This window comes from Ursus americanus, chromosome 3 (genome assembly GCF_024610735.1).
Source record: "Ursus americanus isolate L20-20 chromosome 3, mUrsAme1.1.p, whole genome shotgun sequence".
Classification (NCBI taxonomy): Eukaryota; Metazoa; Chordata; class Mammalia; order Carnivora; family Ursidae; genus Ursus; species Ursus americanus.
Genome location: NC_142129.1, coordinates 9,011,979 through 9,030,673, shown reverse-complemented (window position 1 = coordinate 9,030,673; position 18,695 = coordinate 9,011,979). Strand labels below are relative to the sequence as shown.

General features: G+C 38.3%; 1 protein-coding gene across 1 annotated transcript in view; it reads left to right on the top strand.

The window, feature by feature from the left end:
* The window catches only part of CNTNAP2 (contactin associated protein 2), a 1,871,860-nt gene that overhangs the window by 524,396 nt on the left and 1,328,769 nt on the right, over window positions 1-18,695 (top strand). The window lies entirely within an intron of this gene.

The following is an 18,695-nucleotide window of genomic DNA, read 5'->3' as shown; positions in this document are numbered from 1 at the left end:
TACAGGTTGGGTAAAAATTCTCTGGCCAAAGTTCATCATATGCCTTCGTCTTGGTCAAGTAGATCTGTATAAATTCCACTGTCATGTACTCAAAATAGTTGGGGGCATTGTTAGGTAATACAAGATAGTTTCTTTTCAGTAAAGACATTATGATTTCTGTAACTGTATGTTAATTAAAAAAGAAAGAAACATTATCACTAGAAAAAATAGAAGTTATGCAAAAAAGGAATAGTTATTATAGCGTAAGTACTTGGCTTAGCTGTGAATAGTACTTACATAGTCATAATGACGTAAATATGGCATGGTGATCCAAGGGGAGGTTTGATATAACTACATCAGTAAGGTGGAAGGGGTGGGGGCAGAAAGAATATGCCTGTGTATGGTGGGATGAAGTGCTGAACAAGAAGGAAACCTTCATCTTTCATAGTGGGAAGTCCACAGACACTTAAAACTGAAAAATTAGGAAATAAAAACATAAGCGTGTGATTTAATGAAAGAAATAGAGGTACATTCCAAAAGAAGCAGCTTGAAGAGATGCACATGATTGCTCTGGAAAATAGGAAACCCGGGGGCCCTGGGGTATGTGCATACGAACTTGCAATTAAAACAAAATATAGAAATTCTCCCCAAAAAGGACACATTATAAAATTTCTACTTATGTCTATTATTTTCAAAAACTTTCCAGGACACATATTGATACATCCTTCTTTAGGTCCAATCATGACTCAAGAATGAAAAATAGATCAGGGGCGCCTGGGTGGCACAGCGGTTAAGCATCTGCCTTCGGCTCAGGGCGTGATCCCGGCGTTACGGGATCGAGCCCCACATCAGGCTCTTCCGCTATGAGCCTGCTTCATCCTCTCCCACTCCCCCTGCTTGTGTTCCCTCTCTCGCTGGCTGTCTCTCTCTGTCGAATAAATAAATAAAATCTTTAAAAAAAAAAAAAAGAAAAATAGATCAGGTGAAGTCTCCTGATGTATCACCTATTTGCCGTTTATTTTAAAAGCATATTATTGCTCTTTTGTGTTATTGTAAATTTTTAAATTCCATATAATTTAAAAACACGTGAGAATGATCAGTATCTGATTCAACTGCATGTTTTCCATGCTGACCTACTTATGTTGCTCCATAGAATTTAGGCGTCAGTTTTTAGACGCTCATGTACCAGAAGATACTGACACGTTACAAAGAATCATCACACAGTTATTGGAATGATCTGACTTCCAACATTCTAGACTCAACTGTATATAATTCAGACCCCAAAAATATCAAAGCGCGTAGAATCATGCTGAATTTTAACTCTTGCACATTATGAAAGCAACATAGATTCCTTAGAGGATATACAAGTAGAAATTGATCTCTCTCTAAATGTTTTAAGAGAATATTGTCTTGATACTCACACCAGTTTCACCCACGTTTATCAAGTTTCCATCTTTTAGAACATTTATTTGCCAGCTCTCCCGAATTTTTCTCAGTCATCAGTTTCCCATCTGGTTATACTTTGAAATTTATCTATAATACTGAGAAGTTGTGCGAGGGGTGGGTAGGATATAGGGGGAAATTCCATGTAGATTTGGATGTTTTGAATCTTGATGAAAATTCTTTAAAGATCTTTAAAATACAATATAAGCTTAGCAATTCATTTCTCGATATTTATGTGAGAAAAATGCCAGCTATGCCTACCTGTATTCCTGATGTTTCGTGGACATATAGATAAATTATGTGCGGGCAGATCGAGTCCAAGGCAAACTAGTACTGTAGTAATATTGGCTTTCCTGCTTCTAACCAAGACCCTAATTTTATTGTCCCTGAAGTTTAATGTCTCATATTTTCATGTTCTTTTTTCCACGCTTACCCCAGCACCCGTGAAAACTTGTATTCAAAGCCTTTCCCGGGACCTGATAAGACCTTCCAATGCTGTTTCTCCAGAATCATTTTAATTTTAGTAGGTATCAAATTCTTAAGGAAAATGGATAAAACTCTGAGACGAATAGATGTGTTAACATGTAGAGTTAAGCCTACAGTGAGCAATAAAATAAGAATGCAAGGTAAAACGTTTTTCCCCTCCAAGAGGAAAACAGGATGTCAGTTAAATGCATTTTGATGTAGCCTTTCCTTGAGATCTTCGCTATCCTTGAAAATAGGAATGAAAATGTGTGTCATCTCTCTACCATTTAACTTGCACACACCTTGTCACAGCTTTTATTGAATGAGAAAGAAAATTAAATAATGTGGGTTGTTAGTTTCTTTCTTTTTTACTGAATCTTGCCACAATAGTTATGCTGACCTTGACCAAGATATCTCTACGTGACAGTTCTACTGCTGTGACATAGAGTCAAACAGTGTCTCTGCAGGTCTCTTCAGAATTCTTGGGTACCAAGTGTGGCAGGTGTAGGCAGGGGTCAACAAGGAGAGGCTATTTATTCTACCCCTGTAGTTCTGGATAGAAAGAAAGACTTTTTTAGGTGATCTGTTCCTAAGAGGCACAACTTTGAGGAAACCACATACCATATTCTCAAAATTATTTTTCTTTTCCTCCCTCAAAATTTACCCTAATCATCTTAAAGTAAAGGATTATTCTCAACAACAACAAAATGCTGCAGCTCACATTAAATTTGCGTCTACGTGAGAAGAAAACGAAATTCATATTTCTCAGAGATACTGTTACCTCCACAATATCTGGAGTGTATACCCAGTTTATAGAAGGAGTAAACCCCAGAATACAATCTCCTGCAGTATTTGGGGGTGGCATTCTCCTGGAATTGGGGGGAACTCAGCACTTCTAGGGTTTGTTGCAGTGGAAGCTGGAATTGGGGTTTGTGTCCATAAACCCCACAAGCTCTCATCCTAAGAGAGGAATCAGGAGACATGTTTAATCATTCAACAAACACATATCTAGCCTTGGTGTTGTGTCAGGGATTTTGCTGGGCATGAATGAGAATCTCTCATTCTCAGAGATGAATGAGACACAGTCCAGGATGTCTGCAATCTACATGAAATTATATTTCGAACAAGGGCCAACTGAAAAGTGTATGTGTGAATATATGTGCTCTCTTAAATCCAGGAAAAATATTTTCCACATGACCAATTGTGCCACCGAAAAATAAATTGTTATTGGTGTACAGTGGCATTTGAAGATATTAGAAAACTCAAATCAAAAAGGGAACATTGCTCTGCCATGAATACATGATGTTCATACGTCTCTGCAAATTGCTGTGTCACCTCCAGGGTAACTTGTCAAGTGCATTTTCATATTATATTTCAAATAACACTAACCAATAAGTGGAACTTAGAAAAATGTATAAACGTGCATATTCTTATGTTCTGAACAATAAGAAATATGGAATGTCAAGCAATGAACTAATAGCAAACACATAATTCAAGTCTTTTTAGGTTAGCTTGTGACATAGAGGCAGAAAGTGCATCAAGGAAATGTAACAGTGTACAGAGCGGGTCCGCCAACTGATTTATTGAGGCATTCAAATAACACAGTGCTGTTTATAGGTGCCTCTGTTACAGATATTCCTGCAGTTACTACAGAAGAAATTCTTAGTTCTGTGGGGTCTCCAGTGCAGATAGGCTGCTTTGGTTCCATAACAGGTTTAGTTGCCTTATGGTGGTGCATTTCTAACAATAGACTATATACGTAGTAAAGCTAAAAATGATTATGAATGTGAATAGAAATTAGACAGCGAGTGGGATTCTCTAGACATCACTGATTGATGTGTACTTTTTTCCACATTAAACGTCAATTTGGAATTCTCGAATCTTAAGTGGATTTTCTATGAAAAAAATAGGTGAAAAGAATATTGTGATCTAATCCATTGGTTTAGACAAGGCATGAGAGAAATAATGAAATATTTTCAACTACAAAAAAAACCCTAATTGTATATTTTTGTATACCTGATAATGCTTCATGTTTTAGGATGAACTCAGCATAAGAAATCTGAAAAATATCCAATAGTTAACTCTGGTTTTATTTTTTAAATTATATTAGAAAGAAGCTAATATTTGTCAAGTCTTTTCAGTTTAAAACGCATTTTATTTTACATCATTTCATGGAACTCTCCATTAACATAGAGATATGCTTGACAATATAATCTTCCAGGCACTATTAATTATTCTCCCCCTGGGGGGCCCATATCACTTTCTTTTGAGCATTAGATCTCTATTTCAACACTTACTTACTGTATGGTAGGTATCTGTTCTTGTTATAGACCTTTCTGGACTCTAAAATCCCATCCAGCAAGAGATATTTATTATCTGCCCCACTCCCTCACTTCCCAAACCTCATCGGTATATATAACCCACCTACTGAGGCTCAGTAAAACTTTATTAACTTTTATTTAATTACTATTTTACCAAAGCTAAACTGGAAGTTGTAAAGTGTGAAAAGCTGCATCCAAGAATATGTAAGTCTGAGAGGTAGACCAGATTCAGCTCTAGGGGAGCTAACCCTGAATGCCAAGTGTGTGCATCTTTCCCTATTCTTGGCATATTTGAATTCTAAAGCTACAATGTAAGGAACATTTTAAAAATGAAAACAGAAATTTTTTTTTAAGATTTTTATTTATTTACTTGACAGAGATAGAGACAGCCAGCGAGAGAGGGAACACAAGCAGGGGGAGTGGGAGAGGAAGAAGCAGGCTCATAGCGGAGGAGCCTGATGTGGGGCTCAATCCCAGAACACTGGGATCGCGCCCTGAGCTGAAGGCAGACGCTTAACTGCTGTGCCACCCAGGCGCCCCGAAAACAGAAATATTTTTAAATATCACTAACCATGTGTTACATAGATATTATTTTATTTACAAATGTTTATGTAAAAACACTGTATAGTATTTATAGAACAAATGTTTAGTCTAGTTTAAAAATATTAATTTTACAGAACTGCTTCCTAAATATAGGTCACAGGGCATTGGCTTCCGGTCACTTCAGATCTACCCCACAGTTCATCTACTCTGTGTAACAACGTGATCGAATAAAGTAATCCTAAAGCAAAATTCCTTTTGAGGCTAGGTAATAGAAAGTTCCTCAGTGTGAGCATTTCAGTCAGTAATTCAGATCCCTCTGAATCTACATTTCTCATGAAAAAGAACATTGTGGTGATAAAACAAGACAATGAACCACATGTGCTGTGAAGATAGAAGTAAATGGATGTCAGTTTCTTGAGAATCTGGATATGTTCAAATGAGCAGAACTGGCAGCGTGTCCTGGGCTTTACTGACAAAGGAATGCTGTGTCATTATGTGTTACTTATGACGATTCATCTGGGTCACCATAAGTGCTTCCAGCCTGAAGAGAGAGGGAAAGGCACAAACTAATTTTCTGTCCGTGCTTTGCTATAGATTTATACCAGCATTCACGATCTGTTTGGTAATTTTCTTGAAATGTATTTGATTTCTTTACATAATAATCTCTATATGTAACCTGTTTGATAGTAAGCGACAGGATGGCTTTTTAAAATTTTGTACTGTCGTGAGCATCGTATGGCATTATAGAATCCAAGAATGTAGACCCCAAAAGGGACTGTGAGGATTTTATGTCCAATACTCCTACTTCACAGACGGAGAAACTGAGATTCAACATGAATATGTGGTTCGCTCAGGAGAGGTGAGGAATGAATAGAGATTGGAACTGGAGTTTTCTAAATCAGATTTGGAGGCCAGCTTCTATAAAAATGTAGGTGTGTTGGGAAAACAATGCGATTGTTTCCAAAAGACTGCAGCCAACTCTCTATCATGATGGTCATGAATATATATGTCTCATTTATTTTTCACTGCTATGGCTCTGTTTCTTATTTCAAAATGTAAAACCAAGAACTTTCTCCATCTCTCCATAGCTCTGTGAACTCCAGAAATGCAGAGTTCTGTGGCTCTGTCTCCCTCTCCCATTTATTTCTGATTACATTGTTTTCTCGAGATGCGTTTTCTTTTCCCATCTGGAATTCATTCTCCGGGAATCTCCCTCTCTAAGGAAGCTTAAAAAACAAAGAGTGTTATTTTCTGTAACTTTTCCTGCACTTTTACACTGTAATTTCTCTGTTCAGAAACCTTTAATTGTTCCCAATTCCCTTCTGTAGGAGATTGAAAATTATCTGCTTAGTTTTCAAGTCTCAACACACTGCTACTTTCAATCCCTATTTCTTACTGCTTGCCGAAACACACCTGGCTTATTAATCAAGCACACTTTTTTTAACCTCTAATTAGTCTCATTTCTGTGCCTTTCCTTGGTTATGGTCTCTCTTTCCTCCTTTCTTTGGAGGGCATAAGATTTCCTCCTAACTGTTGAAAATTCTTGAGATTGTAGAATTTCTCTTCTCATGCCCACCAGGCTGCATAAAAAGCCAGAGGCAGGAGGAAGCTCTCTCAGGACAGGTTCTCAGCAGTCTGGCTGAGGTGTTGATCTCCTGTGTTCTGGTCCCTGGCTGCTTGCTTTTTGATCCTTCCTTTTGGACCTGAGTTTTCTCTACTGGATTATTTCTGGTCCTTACTCATCTAAGACCTGAGTTCCATTTTAGTCCCTGTCTGCTTATCTCAAAAACCTTCTGCTGGAGGTATTCCTACTGAAATAGCACTACCCGTTGCCCTTCATTACTGGGAATAGTGGCAACAAAAGATCCAGGGAATCTTCCTTCCTGATCTTCCTTCCGTCTAAAATGAGTGCAGGGACACCTGGGTGGCTCAGTCGGTTAAGCGTCTGCCTTTGGCTCAGGTCCTGGGACCGAGCCCCGCATCGGGCTTCCTTTCCCTCCGCACTCTCCCACTCTCTCAAGTAAATAAATAAAATAAAATAAAAAATAAGAAAATAAAGTGAGTGCACGTGTACATGTATTTGAAAAGAGTTATTTTGTTTCTATCCTCATTTAGTTTGGTGTGGTTTTTGCCTTTTCATAGAATCCTTCTGAAACAACGATTTTGTTTAGAATTTAAATGTTATCCAAAAATATATATCAAAGCAAGAAACTTTCCTTGGATTAGAATATGTTCCTAGAAATCAGCACAATACGCTTTTGCCTTTAGATTTGCCCCACGTTTCCAGGACATTTCCTTCATGGTGGAGTACAGAGCTCTCATTCAGGGGGCCAGCTCTGAGAGGAAGGGTCAGCAGTAACATAAAAAAAATTTTCTTCCTTTTTTTCTTATTTAAAATTATTTTATTTTTTCATTGCAATAAGTGTACTCTTTAATCCCCATCCCCTATTTCACCCATCCCCCCCACTTCCCCTCTGGTAACCACCACTTTGTTCTCTAGTATTTCTTCCTGAAAAAGGAAAGTTTGCATGTGCTTAAAGCCAGGGGAATTAGAAAGAAGATAAAAAAAAAAAAATGTTATAAGGAGGAAAAAAAAAAAAAAAGATGGAGCAAGGTCCCCCAGAAATTGGAGATGGTTAGGCATTAGCACACAGAGATCTTCCTTTTCCAGTTTACCATTATAATAAAAGGTACCCAGTTAACAGAACACCATTAGTGGAGCTATGCATGCTAGAGAGATCTCAATCAGTAGCAAAGTGTGACAGCGAAAGAGACAGAGTTTTGCAATTTAACATATAGATGGAAAAAGCAGCACTGGGTAGTTTTGTCTTAAAGAAGGCAAACGTCTTACTTTACAGGGGCCACATTCTTAACTTTCTGTGTCTTAGTGAAGTGACTTTCTTATTTCAACAAATTTTAGAGAACCTGTGACTGGTAATTTTAGTTAAAAGTGTGAAATCAATTGAGCGTGAAGATATTAATCTTGGCATATGCTTTTAAATTGAGTCAAACATCCTGTTTTAATAAACGAGTACAGCAAATGGGTCCAATACCATATTTTAAAATTTCAACAAATGACTTTCACACTCCACTGTCACCTACGTAAGAAATCTCAGTCATTTTTGCCTCTCTTCTGTCTAGTATCTCACATATCCTTTTGAAAAACACATTTGGCCATCTTCCAAAGCATCTTTTGTACCTTTTCCCTCTTATAAACCCACTGCACTGGCTTTGTTCACCTCTGTACAACTTCTAACTTACACTGCTGTGATACTCTCATTGTTTACAGAACACACCTCCAACGACAACTTCACCCAGCTGCCAAAGGTTTTTTGTTTTTTGGTTTTTTTCCTAAAATACAGATATGATTATATTGCAGCACTACTCTAATAAGCAAACCATTTCAGTGGTTTCTCAAGGCCTACAGAATATAATCCACATTGATAGCGTGGTATTCATTAGCCTGCGAAGTTTGGGATATCAGATTTCTAGATTCTAATGGGCATCCAATAAACATTTATTGAAAGAATAATTGAGGGGTGCCTGAGTGGCTCAGTAGGTTAGCATTTGCTTTGGCTCTGGTCATGATCCCAGGGTCCTGGGATTGAGCCCCAAGTCGGGCTCTCTGCTTAGCAGGGAGCTTGCTTCTGCCTTTCCCTCTGCCTGCTGCTCCCCCGGCTTGTCCTCGCTCGCTCTCTCTCTCTCTGTCAAATAAATAAATAAATAAAATATTTTTTTAAAAGAATAATTGAGAACACGCAAAACAGAAATGACCAAATAAGATGTTTTTAACACAATCTGGCCTTAACCTCCCTATTCAGATAACCCCTCTGTAAATTCAGTGATTGCTGCCCTCTGTACCCATCCACTGTTCGTTCATTATGGGCACCAGTCGCTGCCAGTGCGGTGGGTGTACAGAAGTGAAGAAAACAATCTTGGGCTCCACCCTAATGGGGAGAACAAGTCATGGCGGAGTCACACATTAAACAAGTAAATGTACAATTACTCTTCATCTTTTTTTTTTTTTAATATTTTTTATTTATTTGACAGAGATAGAGACAGCCAGTGAGAGAGGGAACACAAGCAGGGGGAGTGGGAGAGGAAGAAGCAGGCTCATAGCGGAGGAGCCTGATGTGGGGCTCGATCCCGCAACGCCAGGATCATGCCCTGAGCCGAAGGCAGACGCTTAACCGCTGTGCCACCCAGGCGCCCCCAATTACTCTTCATCTTAGAGGAAAGGGAGTGGGTTGGTTCTCTTTGGAAGAAGGGAAGTAGGCTGAATTTAGCATAGGGGTGGTAGAGTCAGAGGTCTCTTCTGGCATTTGATTTAAGACCTCATAAATTATCCAAGAGGAAATTGGGAGAAGAACAAGTTAGGCGACTACAAGTTGTTCTTTTGTTTTGTTTCCAAGGATGCTGTTTCCTTCTTGAAGACACCATACCTCCCCATACTTAGCCTTTTTGTGGTACTGATCCTATTGCCTGGAATGCTCTTCTCTTCCATTTTAAATTTCAAATAGTCAATTTTTTCTTATCCTCCTATATTTTTTTAAATATTAAAATTTCAAAATGTCCTTACCCCTTAAAAACACCTGCACGTGAATGTTCACAACAGCTTTATGTGTATTGTTAAAACTTGTAAGCAATCAAGGTTTCCTTCAGTAGGCACATGGATAAGAAACTGGCATACATCGAGACAATGGGATGTTGTTTAACACCAGAAAGGTATGAGCCATCAAACCATGAAAAGACATAGGAACCTTAAATGCAGATTACTAAGTGAAAGAAGCCAATATGAAAAGGCTATGTGTTATAGGATTCCGAGTATAAGACACCGTGGGAAAAAAAACAAAACTGTGAAAACAGTAAAAAAGATCTGGGGTGGTCAGGGTGAGGGTGGGGATGTGAACAGGCAAAGCACAGAGGACTTTCAGGGCAGTGAAAATACCCTGTGTTGATGGACACATGTCATTATACTTTCTCCAAACCCTTAGAATGTATAACAACAAGAGTGAATCCTCAAGTAAACTATGGACTTTGGGTGATTATGAAGTGTTAACATAGGTTCGTTGTGGTTAAAAACAACAACAATGACAAAAAAATCACATTCTGGCGAGGCAGCTGTGTATGTGTAGGAGGACAGAATGTATGGCACATCCCTGACCCTTCCTCTCAATTTTACTCTAAATCTAAAATTGCTCTAAAAAATATCTTAAAAAGAAAAACAACACCATTTACATTAAATTTGCACTTCCTTCATAATGAATTTAGTAAAATATCACATTTTCTGCTGTCAAGGGCTTCCAGTCTTTGAATGTCACTAAAGCCCAATGGCTTACAATCCCCTACAAGGCCCTAGACACCCAGCCCTCCCCCCTTCCACTCTGCGCCTTCCTGACCTCTTCCACTCTGTTTACTCCGTGCTCCTCCTGCTTCATCCACCCAGGGCTGGCTCCCTGAGGTCTTTGCACGTGCTTAGCCTGCCCCTGTTTCTGGGCTTCCTCACTTGGTTTCTTGACCCGGAACTACCATTCCACAGATAGCAGATAATACAATATGGCTTGTTCCCTCTTCTCCATGACTTTTCTGCTAAAAATGATCTTATTAATGAGGTCTTCTTGGACTTCTAATGTAAAGGGCACTCATGCCCACCCAGCACCCAACAGGTGCCTTGTCTTCCTTCCCTGCTCTATTTCCCCCATAATAATTATCACTAGCTTACATACCATGAATTTTTAAATTTATTATTTATTAAATATAAAACTCTGTGTTGCTTCCTGTTGTATCCCTACTGAGGGCACTCAAATAATTGTTAGATGAACAAATGAAGCATATCTTCTTTGCACTCATCATCACTGGGCAGTTATCCTTACTACTATTCATTTTTCATATATTATTATAATATCAGTGCACATTAATTAAAGAACATTTCAAAAAAGTAGGAAACATAGAGGAAAATAAAACTTAAAATTATCAATAACCAATGTGACATCATGGTTAACATTTTGGCTTATATATTCTTTTAGCCATTTATTCATCTATAAAGATAGACTTCATAAATTTAGTATTATATTACAAATGCCATTTCATAGCCTACGTTTCTTTAACTGAATCTACCATAGTGTTTGTCACTTAGTTTGTTTGTTTATTTATTTATTTATTTATGTATTTATGTATTTATGTATTTATTTATTTATTTATTTATTTATTTTAGATTTTATTTTATTTATTCGACAGAGATAGAGACAGCCAGTGAGAGAGGGAACACAAGCAGGGGGAGTGGGAGAGGAAGAAGCAGGCTCCTAGCAGAGGAGCCTGATGTGGGGCTCGATCCCAGAACGCTGGGATCACGCCCTGAGCCGAAGGCAGACGCTTAACGACTGCGCCACCCAGGCGCCCCTGTCACTTAGTTTAAACTTCTTCTTCAGCTTCGCCTGGCTCTCTGGTGCTCCACTGTTTCCTTCGTACCAGTTGAGTGCATGATCTAATCTGAAGTGACTTGAGCCAGGAACACTGGAGGATGTTTATCTATAGTGCTTTAGTCAATTATTTAAAAGTAAAAGTGGTTAAGTAGTCTAGGAGATAGGCTCGGTTGTCAATAAGCACATTGCATCTTATTGTTAAAACACTGTCTTTTATTAACCAGTTAATGAAACGAAAGAGTCAAAAAACGAGACACTTGCCAGTGGACCAACAAATCGCAATCCAAAGAGCCTCATCCATAGGAAGATTGTCAATGAAAGCTTTAAGAGTGCTCAAGTTCATTTAGTCATGTTGCAATTGACCTTGACACTGTTCAATATTGTCAGTTTATTAGAAGCGTAAGGTAGCTCTGCCTTCTTATGAGACGGTAGAACTTGAGTTAAAAAAAGAAAGGCCACTGTAACCATTGTTTTAGAGATGACAACCTCCGCCTGGTTCTAGGGCAAATGGTTCATTCTATTTTTAAATACCATTTCAGTTTTTTGCATGAAGTAGCATACATTAAATTTTCAAAAACTTCTCTAGACTACACAAAGGGTAAAATTTGATTTTTGTTGTTTTGTGTGATAGGACTTACTTCTATAAAATCAGAAGATCAATTCAGAGGAGACAAAAATTTAAGTTATTTTTTAAAAAGCCTCACAAATCTATTTTTTTCTAGTATATAACAGTTCAGGAGATAATTTGAAACGGATTCATCTGTTATACCATCTGTCAGAAATATGCTGCAGCTGTTAAATGTCCAGCAAAATTTGAACTACAAGTCTCAAAGTAATTCGCCCTTGGTACATGCAGACCAGACAATTTCCAATATGATTTACAACGATTCTTGCAAACGTGACCGATGTTCTAGCTTTACTACTTTAAAATTTTTTTCTGAGCACGGCTATTGGACCTACAAGAGGGAAGAGGAAATAAATTTGATCTAATTTGATTGAATTTATTCCTGTCATAAGTTATCATACTGATTGTGTTCAATATTTGTCAAAGTTTTGAAGAATACCCACTATGTGCTCTGTATTCAACACATGGAAAATGTAAACAAGTCCCCTTCCTTTCAGAAGAGACCAGCATGTAGCAAGGAGATCAAAATATAAACAAATACTCATCACAATAGCTTTTCAATGATACAGGATGAGAGTGTTATGTTAGAAATACCAAGAGTCTTCCGGTTCTTTGAAAACAAAACAGGATCAGGAAAATAATGACTGTCATTTCCAGTGACAAAGAGTAAGCCAGGGAAGCTTGAGCAAGAGGTATACAAAGCAGTTCATGAACTGTAAAAAAAAAAAAAAAAAAAAGAGAGAGAGAAAGAAAGAAAGAAAGAAAGAAAGAAAGAAAGAAAGAAAAAAGAAAGAAAGACAATATGATTTAAGCAAAGACATATAAAATAAGAGATGAGTTAGAGTCAATGGTGTTTTTGCCCAAAGGAAAAGCGAATATTTTTCTAGTATACTCCTATGACACTGATTTTTAAACTGCTTATTTTCTATTGCTATGATTTGAGAATCATAGGACAACTGATTCAAAACTGGGAAAGAACTTTTGAAATAATGGAAAAACTGAGGAGACTGTGGGTAAGATAAAATTAAATTAAGTCCTTCAGATTCATGGCTTAGAGATAAAATCTAGTTCTTTTGTCTGTGCAGAACGTGTTCTCTCTCCTGTGCTAGTATTAGGGAAACCTCAACCTCAGAATATCTCTGAAAGTCGCAGCTGTCCCAAGAAAAATATGTAGTAGATGGTAAGTTAAAAAACAGTGGACCTCAACTATGTAAACAAAATTTTACAAAAAAAAAATACTGAAAGAGAACGTTGTATTTTTATTTCCCATACTTTCCATATGTTTTTAAAGAAGTAACTCGATATTTGAATATTACATAATATAAATTGTTAAAGTTAAACAAAGTTTAGCCTCCAGATATGATAACACCCTTTCTATAAAGAGAAGTAATAGGGGTATGAGATTTCCACAGATGGCATATGGAAGGATCTAAGTTTGTTTTTGGTTTTTAACAGAATGCTAAAGTTAGCAAGATTCCGAGGTGAAAAATATAGCGCCTATTCAAGTAATGCACGCTGATGAGAGACAAAGCACCATGCTTCCAAGTGCATCAAAACAAAATAGTTCTGTAATCAGCTGCCCAAATTTATGGGAAATAAAAATAGTGTGTCTGCCACAGCTGTAAAGAAACATTGTAAGGTTATTGTTCCTGCTGTGCCTTTCCTCCCTCCCTCCCTTCCTTCCTTCCTCTCTGTCTTTCTTCTTTCTCCCTTTCTTTCTTTATTGAAGAGGAAATGAGAAAAAGCAATCACAATCTTGGGAATAAAGTGTCGGACCTCTGGAGATGCTAGATCCCATCCAAGTCTTCCCTTGGTCAGAGTGAGGCAAGTGATGCCGCTTCCTGAAGACCCGAAGGGGCTAGACGGACCTTGGTGATGACTCAAGAAACACCTGAATCAAGACGTCAGTCTCCTTTTCCCACAAATCCTGAAACTGTCCATTAGGCTAGATGAGAAACAATGCTTTTTTGTTCAGGGCATTTCCCCACTGTCTTTAAAGCAATGTCTGGGAAGTCAGGCAAATGGGACCAGGGGATAACATAGTGAGCAGTGGGTTGGACACAATAACCTTTAGGAGGATTCACAGGTAGTGGCATATTCAGGCAGGTGAATAAAATAATTGGCAACAGTCAGGCATGCGGGTGAGCAGACAGAGCGTAAGGAAATTTAGGAGCAGGAAGCAAGATGCAGTCCTGGAGCCCTGAGATGGGACTCGGGGCCCGGAAATGAAGACTGCAGAGAGACAGAACATCTCTGGGTGGAACTGAGATATGACGGCATGGCCAGTGAGGGTAAAAATCACAATGACCCAACTTGTAATCAATGTAGTTTGGCCATCAGGAGCAAGGCAGGAGCCTATTGATTGGAAAGAGAGGAGGTCAGAGGGAGCTCTGGCCTCTTAAATTTGTCCTAACTGTGGAGAGGAGGGGTCATAAAACCTGAGGCAGGGTCAACGTGCAGGTAGAGGGAAGGTAGCTCCGGCTTCAAAAGTTAGGAATTGAAGGCACAGGACATAAAGAGACCTGAGAATGTGCCTTTCACAGTGGCTTTTCTAGTAAAGCATGAATGAGGATGTTGCTTGAATTGCTGTCCTGAGAGCACTGACTCATTCTGGAGTCCTTTGTTCTTGTTTCCTGTGTATCAGGCTTAGGTTTCCAAATGTGTGATAGAAAACATATATTTAAAAGACAGTATGCGGTGAAAATTCTCTAACATTATTATTATTATTATTATTATTATTAAAGATTTTATTTATTTATTTGACAGAGAGATAGAAACAGCCACTGAGAGAGGGAACACAGGCAGGGGAAGTGGGAGAGGAAGAAGCAGGCTCCCAGCGGAGGAGCCTGATGTGGGGCTTGATCCCAGGACTGTGGGATCACGCCCTGAGCTGAAGGCAGATGCTTAAGGACTGAGCCACCCAGGCGCCCCTCCAACATTATTTTTAATCAGAGATATGTTTGAATGCCATCTTTAATGTTAATTGCAGCCATTTTAAAGTTCTTTGACCTTGTAAATTCCTGCCCGTATCCCTTTGCCGACAGAGACCCCTCTCAGCCAGGTTGTCTTAGGTCCCTCTCAGCCAGGTTGTCTTAGGTGAAGGGCAACAGCCGTGTCATCCTTATTTGTCAATAATCTCCTCTGTTCCAGCTTGAATTAGTACAGAATTCTTACAGTTAGTCTGACTTCCTGATTGATTGAAATTGTGTGAAAATAAAACTCAAGGCCCATCTGCTTCTTTAGTTTTCATCCAAGATTCCCTGGAAGGGAAGTACACTGGAGACCAAATATTTGCGTAGTTGTGTGGCCGTAGTCTTGGAAGACATACCACTATGGGAAAATACAATCCTGAATTATTTCAAATGTTAGCAGTCTCTGTCTCTGTCTCTGTCTCTGTCTCTCTCTCTCTCTCTCTCTCTCTCACTTTTCTATCTCTCTCTCTCTCTGTCTCTACACCTCCTCCTTGTCCTTCTCCTCCTCTATAAAAATTCTTACTCCAGGAGTTTGCCTGGTTTACTAATATTTAATGTCTGCAGAATATTGACACATGTTCTAACACAACAAGCAAGCTGACTCTTTGGAATATATAATGCGTAATAACCATTATTACAGTTGGAAATAAAAATGGCTAGTTCATCACAGGAGTCAGCATGCAATATGTACGTGCACAGCATGCCGCTACAACCATGTTGGGAAATCTGATACCCATTGTGGCCTCTGTAATTTTGCTTGAGTGAGCTGTTCCCTCTTTCTAGAATGTTCTTAGCCCTCTTTCCACCTGTCTATATTCCCTCAATTCTTAGGGTCATGTTCATTATTTATGTGTTACCTATTACCGTAAGTGATGATTATTCATTCTTCTTTGTGGATACCTGGAATATTTGTCATATTAGAGCAGAGGTTGGAAAATTTTTTTCTGTAAAATGTCAGCAAATATTTTAGCTTTAGAGCTTATATGGTCTCTTTTTGTGACATTCTGCTGTGTATTTGAAAACAGCCATAGATAATACATAAATGAGGGAGCATGGCTGAGTTCCAATAAAACTTTATTTACAAAAGCAAGCTGGGGGCCACATTTTGGCCTGTAGGGCATAGTGCGCTGGCTCCTGTACTTGACAATGCTTGGAGTTTTTAGAGCTTGAGAGAAGGTTAGCTAATGTGCTCCTATTATGAGTGAGTCATCTGTAGAAAGTGGGTTAAGTTACATACTCAAAAGTCACACATTTATGTTGGAGCCAGTAGTAACTAGCAACTCACTAAACAACAGCCCTGCATTTTAAATGTATCTATTATTTTCAGTATTTGATTTTATTTTGTTCAGCACTGAATTACAAACTGTTTGATATTATCCTCTTATTTCATGTCTAATTACTTTATGTGGGTCTATATATTATTGGACTCATGGGGAAATGGGTTATTTTTTTAATTGCCCGAAGTAGCTAGAACAGTGCAAGGCACAGAGTAAGATCTCAATAAACATTTTGATTAAAGTCTTCCAGGAGAACATATAGTACACGTAGCATTTTTTTCTTACTTAAATATGTGGTTATGGATTATGTATCTCAATTTAGAAGGATGTAATATAGCCAATGTTTAATTCTGCTAATAATTTTGTGGCCACTTAAAAAAAACACACACACACAAAATTTCTTATATGCTCTTAGCTTACCTGATCCCAATTTTATTATAATTTTGTTATTCTGATTTATATGATTTCTTAACAGAAAATTTAAAATTCAGTCTGACGATGATCAATTGGTTGTGGAAGTACAACATGTTTAGATATAATAAGGATAAACTATGTTTAGGTTTTATACATGCTATATTTAAGTTCTAAATTTAAACTAGCTAATGGATCATTTAATCAATTATTCATCAACTTCATTTTAATTACTTTCAATGTAACACTATATATGCATTGAATGTTCAGTTTTGGAAAATGAGTCACTCATTGTCAGGCATAAGCTTGCCCTATTGAGAAGGTTTATAGACTAGAAAATGCTTCTGCCTGCATGATCTTATTGATTTCTAACAGAGCTCACCTCATTTCCTTCAGATAACTATTCAGATGTCCCCTAATGCAAGAGACTTTCCTTGACAAAGCAGCAAAAATAGCCATTCTCTATCTCTACCTTATCCCCCAAACAGCAGCCCCTTCTTTCATATTTAATGTGTCTGTAGTATTTTTCACCGTATCATACTATAAATTCACTATTTTGCTTTTACCTCTTTGCTTTTGTTTTAGTTAGTTTTTAGTTCCCACTAAAACATAGATTCCACGACAGGAATGTTGTCAGTATCATCTGCATTCGCGAATGCACGTTAGCACATTCCTAATAAAATGGGAAATTTGGAACTAATGATCACTCCAAGTAAATGCAGAACTTTCATCAAAAGGTTATTAAAAAGTTAGATTTAGAAGAGTCAGCACTTAAGAAATCAAGATTTTATATTTGTGTTCAGTGGCAGCTAACTTGAATAGTAAAGATTTTTAACAATTAAGACAAAATCCTTCACTGTAGATTCTCACTTCATGAATTGATCCCTTAAAAATAAATTTTATGTTCATCTTTTCATCCTTTTACATTTAGCTTTCTGGGAAATATATTCATATGCAGATGCCATATTTCCCAGAGGTACTTGCTGTATAACTAAGAAAAATAAGAACTCTAACTATATTTAACGAGGATGGATATGTTCATTTTTAACTTCGGATTTGTACACACTTGAGTGGTGAGATAATGAATAATAATTCATTTCCCCAGTATCACTGGGGACTTTACTTGAGTGACTTTTCAAGAAAACTAGTTCATTCCTTCTGTTGCTTAATTTTTCTTCCATTTATAAATATCTGAGGTAGAAAGCATTCTCGAACATGTAGTGTAACTCTGTCTTACTCAACAGTACTGAGCATGTGTAAACATTTGTGGAGGACTGAAGACCTCCTCTCTAACAATTAGGTGGTGTGCCATCTTGTAGTTCGGCAGTGTGTTTTGGGACTGTGCAACTGTCAGGTTTCATTCGTTCTTTTTCTCATTCACTCATTCATTCATTCTATGAATGTTTTTAGAGTGTGTGCCAAGTGCTGGGTATGGTTCCCATCACTAGAGAGTAAGCATTAAGCAAACTATCAAAAACTTGATTCCCGTAGAGCATCCATTCTAGTGGCAGAGAAAGGAAACCAAACAAATGAGTAAAAACATACATGCCAGGGGTCTCTGAGTGCTATGAGGGAAAAGAAAACAGAAGTGGGGACTGAGAGTGATAGTAGTATCGTGCTCGTTTAGCTGGGTGGACTGGAGAAGCCTGTCTGCCCCAGTGAAGGTGACTTTGAGCAGAGACCAGAGGGAAGAGCCTTGAGGTAGCTGGAAGAGTAATCTCGAAGGCCATGGCAGGAGTTGGCTGATGTTGCAGTAAGAGGAAGAGGGCTCTAGTGGTGGACAACAATGGACAAGGATGCTGGAGAGAGATACGACCAGTCCGGTGGCCACCATGGGCCGTTAGAGTGCCACAGACTTTATTCTGAGTGATTGAGAGCAGGAGCCAGTGGATATCGTGAGCATAGGAGCCACCTGCTCACTTATATTTGTAAGCATCCCTTAGGCTGATGTGGGCAGAACGATAGAAAAGCAAGGGAGGTAGGAGGAAGACTATTCAGTCTTCCGCAAGTGATCATTGGTGGCCACTTAGACAGGTGATGTGAGGGTGTAGGATTTGGGATATTCCAGAATGAGAACACACAACTCCTGATGCAGTTTCCCAGAGAGCGTGCATGGACCCAGAAGAAATCCAAGAGTTGAGTCCTGAGCACTTTAACATTTAGACATTAGGAAAATGAGAGAGATCCATTGAAGGAATCAGAGTAAGCAGTAGTGAGGAAGGAGGAAACACAGAAAC